The sequence below is a fragment of the Pelodiscus sinensis genome, chromosome 28 (genome assembly GCF_052426305.1).
Source record: "Pelodiscus sinensis isolate ZL-2025 chromosome 28, ASM5242630v1, whole genome shotgun sequence".
In the NCBI taxonomy this organism is placed as follows: Eukaryota; Metazoa; Chordata; order Testudines; family Trionychidae; genus Pelodiscus; species Pelodiscus sinensis.
In genome coordinates this window covers 11202272-11216587 of record NC_143079.1, presented here as the reverse complement: position 1 = coordinate 11216587, position 14316 = coordinate 11202272, and the positions used below count along the sequence as shown (strand labels likewise).

General features: G+C 47.6%; 1 long non-coding RNA gene across 1 annotated transcript; it reads left to right on the top strand.

Annotated features, from left to right (window-relative positions):
- Nucleotides 1-351: 351 nt before the first annotated feature.
- LOC112546797 (uncharacterized) lies at nucleotides 352-10846 on the top strand. Its single transcript, XR_012898003.2, has 3 exons — nucleotides 352-479; nucleotides 1137-1251; nucleotides 10497-10846. It is a non-coding gene; the product is annotated as an uncharacterized LOC112546797 (long non-coding RNA).
- Nucleotides 10847-14316: the final 3470 nt, after the last annotated feature.

The following is a 14316-nucleotide window of genomic DNA, read 5'->3' as shown; positions in this document are numbered from 1 at the left end:
GATATTTCTATAGGAAGTATAGCTATCCCTGTATGGGAAGGGCAGTAGGCTGCACTGGTATGAGACGTCTTCACACTGTGACAATGCACTAGGGCAGTGGTCACCAACCAGTAGATAGGATGCACTGGTAGATCTGGGAGTCTCTGACAGGTGATCCTGACTAGTTTGGCCAAGAGGCTGTCAAGTGCTGGCACGTCAGCTGTCCCTTCACCCCACTGCTGAGCATCTCCTGCCTTTTGTCTTGGAGCTGCCCCTCCCTCTGGGAGCCTTCTGCTGTCTGGGCAGGGCAGGGGAGGGAGAGGAAGATGCTGATGTCAGGGTACCCCTCCTCCACTCTGTATCCTTTCTCCACAGAGCAGAGAGGGGGCACAACAGGACTTGGGAGGGAGTTTGCTGGCTGCTTCAGGGAGTGCAGCAGGGCAAGGGCAGAGGTGAGCCTGCCTTAGCCCCGCTGCATCACCACCCAGGAGCCACCTGAGGTCAGTAGTGCCTCGCTGGAGCCCACATCCTGAAGTCTTGCCCCAGTCATGAGCCCCATCCTATACCTCAAGCCCTTGTCTTAGCCCCAAACACCCCTGCATCCAAATGCCATCCCAGAACCTGCACTTAGTACCCCTCCTTCATCCCAACTGCCTGCCCCAAGCTCAGCTCAGAGCCCCTCTCACACTCCAGATCCCGTAATCTATGACCAGAGCCTGCATCCCAACCCTCTGCCCCAGCCTGGTGAAAGTGAGGGAGGATGGGCCAGAGAGGGAGGATGGAGTGAGCAGGGGTGGGGTCTCGGAAAAGGCCAGGAAGGAGGTGGAGCAAGGGTATTTATATTTGAGGTAGATCTTGGATTGCACTTGAATTCAAACAATGATCTCGTGCTTTAAAAGGCTGGAGACCACTGCACTAGGGGCTATAGTTGTATAACTGTATCAGTTAAAAAACATACACCAAAACAAAATATTTACACTAGTATAAAAACGTGTGTGTATACCAGGCCTCAGTAAGCAGGCCAATTTGAGCAAATGTTTCCAAATATATAGCGGAATATCAACGTATATAATAGACTTCCAAGCCGCAACATTAAGACAGATATCTAATTTAATTCCATTCTAAGCTTTTGTTAACTTTATTAATTTTTCCTGAAGGTTTCAACTCTGACATGGAACTGACTAATTGACTTTCTGATCCACGATGCTGTGGAAAGAAGGGGCGACGAGATAATCCTGGAGAGAGGAAGGAAGGCCTTTGGCAGCTGAAAGGGTAACTAATTTATCTTCAAAGTCAACAAATATCCAGGCATCAGGAGACTCACATAATTAATTTATCCGAGGAGATTCACACTGCTCAGTCACACAGCAGTGCTCTGGATGCTAGAGTCCTGATGCTATGAAGGCAAATTTGGGTCCAGATCCTCTAGGGGAGTAAATCAGCATAGACCCATTGACTCCTGTTGAGGACCCAACTCCCTTACTCCAAGCAAATTCTGAGAGGAGTTTAGAGAGCTGTTAACCCAGCCTTTCTAGGTGGCAAACATTAATTTGACATTTTCTGAACTCCAGCTAGCAATCTTATAAATATAACTGTTAGCACACAGATGTTAATTATGTTCTCTAAATTTTTTCATTCCCTTAGTTTGACTTCAGTCAAATATATTAGTACCTGGTACGGTATTACGTTGGTGCTGCTGTACTATATGGGTGTGTCTAGACTACAGGGTTTTGTCGACAAAAGTGGACTTTTGTCGACAAAATTATACCTGCGTCCACACTGCCTTTGAGTTATGTCGACATAACGTCGACAAAACTCAGCAGTTTTGTCGACGTATGTAAACCTCATTCTACGAGGAATAACGCCTTTTGTCGACCGAGTTCTGTTGATAGACGGCATTATTGCATCTACACTGTCCTTTGCGTCCACACTGTTATGTTGACAAAGCGGCTTGCTTTGTCGACAGAACTGGATGTAGTCTAGATGCTCTTTGTCAACAGAAGATTTGTCGACAGTATCTGTCAACAAAACTTCTGTCGACAAAACCCTGTAGTCTAGACATACCCTATAAGTCAGCCCTGCAGCAGGTACCCCTGACATCAGTAATGCTTGAAACTCACAATCAAGGTTTTGTCTTTTGCAAATTTGACAGCCTGAACTGATGGGAACCCACAATCTTGGCCTTAATTGAATGATGTTACCTCCAAAAGCTAGGTAGCTATTCCCACAAAAGTAGGCTGTCATTAGCTGCATCCCAGCTATAGGAAGGGATTAGCTACAGACCCTACCAAATTCATGGCTATGAAAAATGCATCATGGACCATGAATCCAGTCTTCTGTATGCTTTACAGATGTCATGGGAGAGCCTCTCTCAAACTGGGGGTCCTGACCCAAAAGGGAGCTGCAGATGGGAGGGTCTCAAGGTTATTTTAGGGGAGTTGTGATGTTGTCCCCCCTTACTACTGCACTGCCTTCAGTGCAGTTCTTGGCCAGGTGCCCAGTTCTGAAGGCAGCGCCCTTTTAGCGGCAGCATAGAAATAAGGGTGGCAATATCATTCCAGGCCAAGCTTCTGCATTGCTGCCATCAGAGATGGCCGGCTGGAGAGTGGTAGCTGCCGACTAAGGGCCCAGCCCTACAGGTAGCAGCACAGACGTAGTTTCACGAGGCATACCTGTGCCGATCAAGAAAGGCTTCTTTGTCGGCGCGGCGCGTCCAGACTGCCCCGATCTGCCGACAAACAGCTGATCGGCAGAGCGGGGCAGCCATTTAAATTTAAATGAAGCCGCGATTATTTTAATCGCGGCTTCATTTCCCTCTGCCGACCTGTCTAATCTACATGCCTCCGTCGACGGAGGCATGTAGTCTAGACACACCCTAGCTGCCCAGCTCTGAAGGCATTGCCCCTGCCAGCAGCAGCACAGAGGTAAGGGTGGCAGCATTGCGACGCCCCCCTACAAAAACCTTGCAACTGCCACACAATTCCTTTTTGGGAAGGGATCGCAAAAATTACAACATGGTGAAATTTCAGAGTTAAATAGCTGATATTATTAAATGTATTATTTTTTAATCCTATGACCATAACATTGCCCGAAATAACAGGGGTGCTGGATCAGTTTATATAGGGGGTACTAAGAGCCAAAGAAAATTATAAACCTGGTATATGATGAAAGCCACTTCAAGCTGGGGGGGGGGGGTGCTTCATCCCCCACCCCGCACCCTTAGTTGCAGCACCTCTGAAAATGGGCCAAGAATTTGTTGGGGTTCTAACTCTAGAATGGAATTAGTTTCAGTATAATTAGTAATAGATTTAACAATAGCCCTAAATTATTCATTTCAGTGAATCCCAAAGCATGTTGCAACCTGTTCTACAAATGACTTACAGGAACACTTCGGGCCGGATGTATGCTCATGCTGCTGTGTAGACTACAAACACTGCACATCCAGCTAGCACCAATGTAAATAACAGTATAAACAGTGAGGCACGGCTTAAGTGAGTAGGGAGATGCCTGAACCATGTAGGAATGGCCCCTACGAGGCATTCTACACACCAAGCAGCACATCTGCTGTCTCCACTGCTGTTCGTAGCAATTTAGTGTCCTCTGGCTGCTGGAGCCTTTCCCCGCTGCCCGAGCCTTTCACTGCTGCATACAGCTGCACACCACAGAGAACGGGGATGCAGCAGCCCCCTTTTACTCTGGCACATAGCTACCCACATCCTGCCTGCTGCCGCAGTGGTGAACAAGACCTAGAGATGCAGGGCTGTGTCTAATGGGATTTCAAAAGAGCCCCTGCCGGCGACGCTGATTTAAATGGGCGTTAGGCATTCAGCCTGTTTGGACACTTGTGAATGTCCCAGTGGACACATACCTGCATCTGTAGAGGCCAAAACACCTATGAAAATCGGCCTTTGCCCCCTGGAACTGACATGATAGTTCCACCCTGCTCAGCAATGCTACCCAGCCATTTGGGCAAGGCCAGCGGAACTGAACACAGGAAATACTGGTCCACCTGATGGAGCTACCCGGGGTGGAATTTGGTTATGGGGCGGGGGGAAGTACGCTGAAGACTTGCAATATCTTCACCTCCTTCCCCCAATGCTGCTGCACTCGGAGTCTTGCAAAAATCCACCCGGGGGGTTAATGATAATCAACTGACAGAGCCTCATCCAAAGAACTGTGCATCCTGCAGCACAGTAGAGGAAATGGCCATGGCAGAGCTTCTGCTTGGTGGTACCAAGAGGGGAGCCAGGCCCTCTGCTGAGTCACCATTTCTTGCAATTCCTGCAGCAGCCCCATTGGTCTCCACGGAGACACTCCCAGTAGATTTGGTGGGGGTTGGATTAGCCCCCGTAGTACATCTGCCTTGCGTAGGTTGTAAAGTCTGGCGTACCAGGGTACAGCATGACCAACAGCCGTACACAACAACCTCATTACCTTAGGAGTCAGATTAGCCACTTGGCTTTTGTAAGGCAATGGTTTGCTAAGGCTTCACTTTATTAGGCCAGCGTTTCCTGCAGCCCTGAGAACAAGTCCCACTGTTAGTCCCCTTGTCATTGTGGTTTTTGTGCCCAGACCATTGCCCGTTGAAATCAATGGAAAAACTCCCATTGACTTCAGTGGACATTGTACCAGACCTATTTTCAACAGCATACAGACAGGCTGGAATCAAACTCCTGGATATGAATGTTCCTAAATTCAGATCCATTGGGTAAAATGAAACTTGAGGCTAAACTCTTGAGTTTCATAAAGCCTTTTACATGTATAACCTTTCCCAGGGAATCGGAAAGGCTGCTTAGGATCCCTGAAGATTAGTAGATCCCAGTATGTAAAGCCCGGCATGGATACAAAATTGAAAGTAGGAATAAGAGATCCTCCGGAAAAGGGCTTTATTCCGGAGGATCGTGCCAGTCTAGACGCTTTTTTCCGGCTTTTCCCCAAGCCGGAAAAAAAGCGGCGGACATGTTTATTTAAATCCGCGGGGGATATTTAAATATCCCCCGCGGATTTCCCTATTCTGACTTACCTGCTTTGCATCCCTTTTCCGGAATTTGGGGCCAGTGTAGACGTAGCCAATGTGTATCCACATCCCTATCTGCAAAAATGAGCTGTGGCTATCTGCATTCACATCCACAGATATAAAGCAGATATCCACAGATTTGCCAAACTCCACCAGTATGCTTATCGGTAGGATGTTAGCTGCTCTCACAAGAATTCTTATGATTCCACAATATTCTGACGTGAAAATAGCAGGTTTCCTTGGGAATAGCAGAAAGTTGAGCTCAGAAACTTTCACATAAAACTCAGCTAAGTAGCCTGTTCTCAATCCCCACACTTCCTTGTTGTCTATGAATTCGCTAGAAGACTTATCCAGCATTTCCCAGGTCCTTCAGGGCAGGGGGCTGGTGGTGTGGGGGGTCCAGGACTCAGATCAGGGCCTTGGGGATGTGGGGAGATCAGGGCAGGAATCAAGTGCATGGGAGGGTGTGAGAGTTGGAGAGAAAGGGTTGGGGAGAGGAGGGGCTCAGGGCAAGGGATGAGGAGGAACTGAGGGCAGGACATGGGGATGACTGCTGGCTTCTCCATTGCAATGGCCTCCTGCAATGAGGTGTAACAGTTAATCCGAACTAAGGACTTAGTTCCGATTAATTTCTGACTGCTGCGTGTAGCCACGGGCAGTCAGTTCGAACTAAGGGGATTTAAAAATGGCGCTCGCCTGGGAACATGCAAATGAAGCCTGGGATATTTAAATCCCGGGCTTCATTTGCAAGTTCGAATGCCTACATTAGCCACCCTAGTTCGAACTAGGGGGCTAGTGTAGACATACCCTCTCATATCATGTCCCTAGGAACAGAAGCTGCTCCCTTTGCATGTTATGAAAAACAGTCTTTTTCCCAGCACTTCCGGTTGTCCTGGCACAAGCCAGCCCTGGCCTTGTTTTAAATTAGGATAAGAGGAAGCCGCATACGGAATTTGGTGGCCCCAACTCTTACCATATAGGATTAAATGGACTCGCAGCCAGACACACTGTAAAATATATAGCTCTATTACAAAAGGTCGGCTAATGACCATCTAATGAACTATGATCCTGGCTACTCACAAAATTATCACCTGCAGAGTAATTTGGTACAATTCTCGGTGTCTCATTCCAGCGATTTCTTTCTTCCCATCCTCTCCTCTCAGATCAAGTGTGATGGGCACAAACGCTGCAATTAGTCCCCACAGCACAGAATATTTTTTCAGCTTCATGGTCCACTAAATTTAATCTTTTCATTGGATTGACCATGGCAGCAGCATCTGAAATAAAAACCTTCCTGCTGTTGTAACATTAATGATGCTTTAAGGAAAGCAGTGTATGGTAGAACAAATAAATATTCCACACTTCCTGAGTTAACAGCCCAATACCCTAAATTATTTTCTCTGGTGCAGCTTGTCAGTGTTTTTCTGTTTAAGTTATTATAGACTGAGATTCCCTCCCTCCCCAGGTAAACAAGCAAACAAATACACACACACACAGTTCCTTATTTGTTATGAGTTATTTTTGAATTGCTAGTTGTTTATAATCCCCCACTATAATTATAAATGTAATTGTGACCTCAACTACAGAACTTCACAACACTCCTCCATAATTATCATTAATACGATAAGCCAAATTTCCCGCTGATGCAAACTGGCACAACTCCATTAAAGTAATTTGTATTTACAACACTAATGTAAAGGCATTGAGAATTTGGCCCATGGGTAGGAGATTGTTTTATACTGTAGTGTGTGTGTGTGTGTGTGTGTGTGTGTACCACTGCCCTCTGCACTGCCCTCTGCAGGATGAAGTCAGAAGAGCTCATCTATTTTGTCTTAACCCCTATACTGCTTTACCAAGGGCTGTGGTGGATTTTCCATCACTGAGCAATTTTAAATCAAGATTGGGTGTTTTTTCTAAGAGAGCTGCTCAAGGAATTATTCTGAGATATTCTATAGCTTGTGTTATACACAAGGTCAGACTGGATGATCACAGGGGTCCTCGTGGCCTTGGAATTTTTTGAATCTATGCATACTAATGAATTTATCTGCACAGCATGCCTCTGAAGCTGGTGTTATCCCCACAGGAGCTGACAGACTCACCGGACCTCTGGGCAAAGGGCGGGGGCCGGCTCTGTGCTCTTGGAAGGGGTGGGACTTCAGGCAGAAGGGGTGGGGCTGGAACGGCCAGTATCTGCACCACTTGGACTGCAGGGTGCTTCCCTCCCGCCGCTGCTTGGATGGCGCAGCATGGAGTTCCAGTGGTTATTTAAAGGGCCCAGTCTCCATCTGGCACTGCCAGCTGGGAGCCCCTGGCCCTTTTGAATCACCAGATTCCTGGCCAGTTGCCCCCTTTACTGTCCCTCTCAGTGGGAGCTGAGGCAGATAGATTTAGAGGTTTAGCTATAGTGGTTCAGGGAGTCTACAGTACAACCAGGCATCAATCACCTGCCTTCCAGATCCTGCTCTGGTGCTCTAACCAAAGGTCATTCCTTCCTGCTCTGCCACACCCTGGCAATTCTCTTTTAACACAAATGAGATGCTGCTGCAGTTTGGGATCCTGATCATTGTTACTCCACCCTGCTTTGAGCCTGTAATTCCAGCTGGTACTGAAGCAGGAAATGCAGAAATGGGGACGAGAAAGCCTCTTAGTGTAAGATTTCAGATCTGGGCCTTAGAGGGAGTTGAATCAAAACTGTTGATTCAACCTTCCCAAACTTTGAACATATTCTGAGCTTTGATCCCAATTGTATCTTTAGTAGCAAAAGAGCTGGCTTTAAAATATGGTATTGGCAGTAATGCAGGAAACCTACAGGCCATTTTCCTCACCCACCTTAATCATTCAGGCTATGTCTAGACTGCAAGCCTCTTTCGAAAGAGGCTTTTTCGAAAGATACTTTCGACAAAGCCTTTTTCGAAAAAGAGCGTCTAAACTACAATCAGCACTTTCGAAAAAGCAAGTTGCTTTTTCAAAAAAGAGCACCAGGCAGTCTGGATGCTCTCTTTTGAAAAAGCACAGTTGGCATTACATAGAGCACTTTCGAAAAAAGGCATTATTCCTCGTAAAACGAGGTTTTCCATGGTCGAAAAAACTGCCACATTCTTTTGATTTACTTTCAAAAGAATGCGGCAGCAGTCTAGATGCAGGGGAAGTTTTTTCGAAAAAAGGCCACTTTATTTCGAAAAAACCCTGTAGTCTAGACACACCCTCACATTTACAACCAGAACTTCTTCCTCCCTAAGTTTAGACAGGGATGACTCTCTCCAGGTTGGCAGTTTGGCTTTGATTCAGGAAAGCTCCCAAAAATTAAACAGCTTATCCAAAGTGTAGCTGAACTAAGCACTGTCTAAACACATGGGAAAAGAGAGGGGGAGGGTCTCTCAATCCAAAAGTTTACAAACTAAATAGAGAGGACAAAGGGGCACAGAGAGTTTAAGTGACTTTAACCTCACACCTCAGCAGGGCTGAGAATAAAGGATAAAGCTGGAAATATTTGGCCAACCTTTTCTTGGTGAAAAATGCAGATTAAGCAAAGCCAAAACATTTTGCAAATTCATACTGGTTTCACTGAATAGTTCATCCTAAAAAGCCCCCACACATACACTAAAATCTAGAAAAAAAACTTTCCAAAATGAAATATTTCAAGTTTGAAAGAGTTTTTCATTTAGAAATTTCCCGGGCTCTGTCCACTAGATTGTGCTGCCTTCAAATTATGTTTCTGATGCTTTACTTAATTTTGTTTTCTATATTAGTTTTCCTGATTTACTCAGACGTTGAAGAAAGGTAGGGAGCCCTCTGCTGCAGTTTATGTTCAGAATATACACAGCCAGTCTATTTCCCTAGCTGTTTCCCTAATATATCTATTTTTAATAATTTGTAATTATTAAAATGTTATTTTTTTGATTGTATAACTGTTTAGGAAAGCCAAGATGAAAGTCAAATATGGTAACAGTTTTCTTTCACTTTATTCATCAGGCCTCTGGAAACTAATGAGATTTATTCTGAGAATTAGTTTATAATTGTGCTTTAACTGCACTGTGACATTTAATAATGTCAGAAGGATTTTGCTTTAGGCAGAGCGATTTCAGTCTCTGTAGAAAATTAATTACCACTTTCTGAATAAACTATGGGTTATTTTTTTCCTGTGAGCTAAGCAATATTTTCAAGGTTAAGCTCCTTTCTGATATTTTCCAAAAGTCTTAAAGAGAAAAATGTGTAGTAGAGCTATAGATCTGGCATGCTGGTTTATATTCACTGCTGTATGAGAAACTGATTGCATTAAGCAGTCAGAGTTCTGACAAAGATTTCTTCTTGTCCTTCTTCTTTTCTTTGTATTTTATGATTTATTTGCCCAAGAGTTTTCAAAGGGACTAATGATTTTTGGGAGTCTCCAATTTTGGATGCCCAAGGTGAAAGAAATGATGGGGATCTAATTTTCAGAAAGTGCTGAGGAACAAAAAGTCACTAGTCACTTCTGAAAAACATTGTCATCTTCTGTAAAGTGGGACTAATAGTTAGAACCAGATGAAATTTTCGACTGAAACTTTTTTTGGCCGAGAATATATATTAAGTGACACTGAATCATTTAACAAATTCACGTTCAAGAGAAGGAAAACAATAGTCGAAGTAGAAGGATACTCAATTGATTTTATGGAGATATTAATGGATTATGGTAGCACATTGGAGCTTCTTTTCTATTATTTCCTTTATCTTTTGATGGAACTGTAGAACTTTTTGAAACAAAATCTCTTGGTCTTAAAATTATACTAATATGAGAAGCAAATGGAAACCAGCTAGCAAAGCTGAACACATTTGTTTTGACCCAATCAAAACCCATTTGAATGTTGTGATTTGGAAAATCTGAGTGAAACTTGCACGTTATTAGGTTTGGATTTAGCTGAGACAGAGGGTATGTCCACGAGGAGTAACGGTAGTTCGGACTAGGAAGCCTAGTTCGAACTACCTAGTTCGTGCCGCGTGTAGCCGCGCGGCACGGGGTTCGAACCAGCCGGGATTTAAAAATGGCGGCGCCCAGTTTATGCAAATGAAGCCCGGGAAATTCAAATCCCGGGCTTCATTTGCAAGTGCGGTATGCCTACATTACCCTCCTAGTTCGAACCAGGAGGGTAGTGTAGACATACCCAGAGAGGGGAAGAAGCAGTAGAGTGAGGGAACAAAAACAAGCTGATGAAAACATAGATACAGGATGTATACCGGGGGTGGGCACGAGAGCCCCTGCGGGCTGGCTCTGGCCCACCACCTGGATTGATTTGGCCCACGGAGGCCCTGCCACTCCCCCACCCCAGGCCAGTTAGGTTACGTCTACACTGCAGGATTTTGCCTGCAGAGAGTATGATATTGAAGTGCTCATTAGCATTTGTCGCGCTGTCATTTGCATATTCTCTGCCGATGCTTTTTGCACAAAAAGAAACCGTATAGATGGGTCCATTTTGTGCAAAAAAATCCTTTTGTACAAGATCCTTATACCTCCTTTTTTGTTCAGAGAGCAAAGGCAATCTGCCAATGTGGGCAGAGAGTGCATAAGCGACTGGAGGAATACCGTGCTGAAGGAGATCCCAGCAGAGCATGAAGAAAGGAGAGCACCCCAGGAGAGAGTATGTCCTACACGGCAGCACTCCAGGAGTCCTTCGTGGATAGGCACCCCTTCCAGACCTTGCAGATGAATGTTCCCTCCTCCCCAGGTTCCGTGGCCTGGACTCCCAGGAGCCCTAGAATGCATTTGTGTGAGAAGGACAGCCTCACACTCCATCCCCAAGGATGTACCGTGGACCAAAAGGCTGTCCTCCCTCCCTGAAGTTCCCCCCTGGATTCCTGTTCTGTCACTGCTCTGTGTTTCTTTAATAAAAGCACATTACTTTGGAACAACAGTCCCTTTATTGCCTGTATCGAAGGGCTGGGAGGTTACAGACAAGCACACTGCATACAGGGGCAACTTCTTGAGAGTGACATGCAAGACTCTCAAAACTGGCCATTCATAAAACTATCTTTCAAAGCATCTTTGAGGTAGGCTAGATCTTCAAGGATCATTGTTGGCATTTCAACATCTCTGACTGTAATTTTTCAGTCAGTTCCAGACTGTAGCTTTCCAAACAGGCAGGAGTTCCTAAAGATGCTTGTGTTATGCATCTTTCCCGACTATTCCATACTGATGTCAGTGAAATAGCCCTTATGATCCACCAGCCCCTGCAGCAGCATCGGTGGTCGGATGCAGGAGTAGCACTGACAGACAGAACTGAACCTGGGACCTTGGAGCTTAGAGCATGAGCTTCTACCACATAAGTGAAATGCAGATTCATTCTTTCTCTTTGTGAGTGGTCTAAGTGCCACTAAGTGGGGTAGTACCACACGCCGTAAGAGGATGGGTTACACAGGAACTGTGGGATAGCTATCCACAGTGCATTGCTCTCAAAGTTGAAGATATCCACCATACCAGGGATGCGCTACTTCGACCTATGTTGAATTCTTGCACACTGTGGGGACATGTACCTTCAACTTTACAAAATCGGGTGCTAAAAAAACCCGACCTTAATACATTTGACATTATCTAATAGTGTAGCTATGGCCTTTATGTGAAGAACCACTAAGGCCTCTTAAAAAGAGCTACTTTGCCACTATAAAAGGAAATGAATCTTCCGGTGGAGCATGTTGACTTTGCCAAGGAAACAGCAGCAAGGCACATTCATTTAAACTGCCTACTGCTAAATCAATTGTGCTTGTGACTTTCAGAATAACAGCTGCATTTACATTCACTTTATCCTGGTCACTCAAAGCTGGATCTAAAACTTATTGAAGTCAGTGCAAACATTCCCATTGACCTTAAAGCAGAGGTGGGCAAAAGAGCCTCTGTGGACCAGATCTGGACTGCGGATGTCCTGCTGCTCCCCTGAGGGTGGCCTCAGGCCAATCAGAGTCTGGGGGCAGAGGGAAGCACACGAAGTTTTCTCCACCTTGCCCCTGCCTTGCCAGGAGTGCTCAGTGCTTAGAAGTGCCACATGCTCCTGGGAGGGTGGGAGGATACTTTGTACGCTCCCCCACCCCTAATCCCCAATTGGCCTGGGGGCAGAATGAGGACCACGTGATGTCTCCCACCACCAGGATCATGGGCACCTAAGGGAACCTCTGGCGGGGGGCAAAGATTTCACGTGCTCCCCCACTGCCAGACCAAACATGGTCTGTGGGTGGGGAAGCAGAGAAGTATCCTGGCCCCACCCCGTCCTCCTGAGGCCCTGCCCCTACCGGTTCGACCCGGGGCCATTTCAAAGATTTCTTAAGTGGCCCCGAGTAAAAAAATATTGCTCACCCCTGCCTTAAAGGTTGTTGAAACAGGTCCTGAGTCTTGAGAGTGAATTTGATGTTTCCAAAGCCAGAAACTTGCCTATACTCGCAAAGTGCTGGCTTCTGTCCTTTATGTCTGCTGGTTCTACTGACAGCATCTGAACTCTTTTCTCCTCTACTGCCAGTTTCTCCTGTTGTGAATACTTCTTTGATCATCAACTCCTGGCCACTGACAATTTAAAACTCATTCTGCCCACTTGACACACTCATTATTATTGTGCCATGGCCTATAACAGATTCCTTTAAAGTGAACTTCAGCGGGAAACCACCATATTAATTATCTGAAAGAAATGGCTGAGAAAGAGGCTGCGGCCTCTGGGAAAAATCTGGCATTTCATTTCTCAGCAGAATTCCCACTTTTGCAAAACACGGGGCCAGTTCCTCCACTGTGGAAACCACGTAGCTCTTCAGGAGTGTGATGGGGCGGCCGGGGTAATGGACACTAACCCCGCGCCCCACACACAAGTGCCGGGGGGCATAGCCGCTGGAGGATCGGGATGGCTCTGCCGGGCCTGTTCGGCGGTGGCCACCCGCGCAGGCGCTCTCAGCCCCAGAGTCAGCTGCCCGAGGGCGGGGCCGCGAGTGGCCCAAGGCGCAGGCGCTGGCGTCCCTGGAAAGGGCTCCGGCTTTAAAAGAGGACTCCCTGCCTGGAGAGAGGAGGGAGGGCCCCACCCCGGTGGACGGGACCCCACCCCGGTGGACGGGACCCCACCCCGGTGGACGGGACCAACAGGGCGCTGGACCCGAACCCGGACTCGGACCCACGCCGGTAGAGCCACGCAGGCCCCCGCGGCAGACCAGAGCGGCGAGAGGAGGTGAGCCCCCCTGGCAGGGAAGCGGCGGACATAGACGGACCAAGGCGGAGGAAGGAGCCCAGGACAGGGTCGGGGAGCCCCGGGGACCGGTGAGTTGTGGCTATGGCCCCCCCGGTTGGGCAGCACGTCGCAGACGCCTACCCTTAGGGTCCTGGGCTGGGACCTGGAGAGAGGGTGGGCCCAGGTCCCCCTCCGCCTCGGAGAACCCCTATAAAGACTGACAGTGAAGGTGCAACCGGTGGCTAAAGGCGCCCCCCTCCCCCTCCCCGGGAGAGATACGTAAGGGGGGGGGGGTGTGACAGGGCGTTTGCCCTGCACTGGCCCTTTAAGGGCAAACCCCAGCCTGAAGCAGGGCTGGGGAGTTTAGCCCCAGCTGGGGCTGCGTTAGGGGATGAGGGCCCAGCTGGGGGCTATACAAGAACCTGGGCGGCAGCTCCCAGGAGGAAGGTCAGTGAGGGCCTGGCTGCTGGGGAAGCAGGAGGCTCCCTGGAGCTAGGGCAGGGCAGGGCAGGGCTAGGGGAGCTCTGGCCAAACAAACTGCAGGGCCTGCATAACGGTCCGGTGGAGAAACAACAACCCCCGGAAGGGGGGCTCACAGACGGACTTGGGCACTGCCGGAGGGCAGTGCGGTGAAGAGGACGACAAGGCCTGGAGGAAAGAGGGGAAGCCCCACCAGAGGGAAGGTACTCTGCCAGCAGAAGGAACTGATTCCGGAGGCAGACGGCAGACCCCCGCTACGGTGGTGAGTGAACCCCCTCACAAGGAGTCAATGGCAGTACACCCATTTATGCCACCTAAGGACTTGGCCCTGTACATTTTTTCACCGTAGTCATGGGAGTGAAAGCTCCTAGTGCAGCTGTCACTCATGACAAGTGACAGTGTACAAGAAAAACGATGGAATGATGGTACTTAGCGATTCACAAATTCTGTCAGGGGATGAAACAAGCTGCAGATGTGAAAAGGTGAGTGTGTCTCACGTGTTTTTTCCATTGCCTTTAAATTCCCTTGAGCCAGTTTGTGAAGTGCATTTCATCCCTTAGGAGCAGGATAATGGGGGTTCTCTGGTGTCTCATTGTCCCATGCTGCCTGCCTCATGCTTGGCTATATAAAGGGGAAAAGGTGAAAGGAGCCTGGATCCCCTTGTGTGCCCTA